Here is a 1,601-nt window from a genome sequence, read left to right on the forward strand (position 1 = left end):
TTGTTTACTTGCTCAGCTATGCTTTACACTAAACACAATTTTTACTGCACTCTCGCACAACTGCCAAATAAGCGATCGAAAACGTTGGATGACATATTTTTTTGACCCGATATTGCGGGTCCAAGACCCGGGCTAGACCCGGATCCACTTACCCAATTTTTATGAAGGGGTATTTAAAAAGGTTCTGAATTTATAGTAAAATTATAGATTTTTATAAAACCCCCAAAAGTCAGAAAAGGTCCAATTATGGTTGACCCACAAAATTGATGTCATATTATAGCTGTCTCTCTTACCTTTGCAAAATGCTACAATTTGTGCTAATACCTTTTCTGGGTCCAGAGATATTATTTACTGGGTATGTTCAACAGGCTATGCGAACTAAAGTTTTCTAAATTTAACAGTTGTAAGTAGTCGGCCTGCGGCCACATAATGGGGATAGGTATTTTCATAAGCAATATAGGTATAGCCTATATCGGGCGAATAGATCCGGGTCTTGAATCCGGACTTTCGAGTCAAAAATCTGTGGAATTATATTAATAGTTTCTTGGAATCAAAATACCTACCTCTGAAAAATTTTTCAAAACAAATCGAAGAGTTTTTACTAGTAGACCAGTGTCTCAAATGACTTCAATCGGCCCTATTACGGTTGTGTACCAAAATAGTGTACCAAAGCTTGTTCTATATACACACATTTGTTTTGCTCCACCTTTATTGCCCTCCATAGTTTCCTTCCGCTATTAGGCGCAACAAATAATAAAACATTTTCTTTTGATTTTTATTATTTTTTCAGTTTTATTTCAATAAATAAATTATAAGTTATAGAAAAAGTATAATAATACCGTATAACAATGTTTTATTTTGTTATAATTATTATTCATATTATTAAGTTTCATTGTTTTGGTTTTTTGTTATCATAATATTTTTGTTGTTGTTTGTTTCAATTATTCTTTTTGTATTTAATTTATTTAGTCAAGATTTGTTGGTTTGTTGTTGTTATTTGCTTTCAAGTTGCTTATATTTGTTGATAGATTTTGTTGTTGTTGTCTTTTTTCTGTTTTTTGTAATATTATTATTGTTTTCCTTTTATTAGTTCATTAATGATTGATATATAAAAAAATGTTGGAATTTTAAATTTATAAAAAATTAAACTCAAACCAAAAGAATGTGTTTAGGTATAAAGCTAGAAAATGGGAACCTAAAGAATTTTATAATAATAATAATAAAAAATTATTATTTATTTTTTTTATTAAATATATATTTGTTAGATTTATTATTAATTTTTATATATTATTAATACAATAACTATGATTGTTTTATAGTGTATTTGTTGTGATGTTTTTATTTTTTTGTTTTAATATGTCAAACGGAAAATCTGGGACAATTTGTTCTAAACTAAATATTCTTACAATTGTTGCAGTTGTTAATTTTTACAAAAGTACGTTAACAAAGGTAACAAAATGTAAATGGTTGTTTTTATTATATATTGTTGTAATAATAGTTGTAAATAATATTATTGTAGAATCGTAGGTTCGTACAGTTTGCGTGGGATAAGTTTTGTTTCAAAACAAAAGAAAAAAACATTTTTATTTTATTTTTCGGTT

Source organism: Musca domestica, unplaced genomic scaffold (genome assembly GCF_030504385.1).
Source record: "Musca domestica strain aabys unplaced genomic scaffold, Musca_domestica.polishedcontigs.V.1.1 219, whole genome shotgun sequence".
Taxonomy (NCBI): domain Eukaryota; kingdom Metazoa; phylum Arthropoda; class Insecta; order Diptera; family Muscidae; genus Musca; species Musca domestica.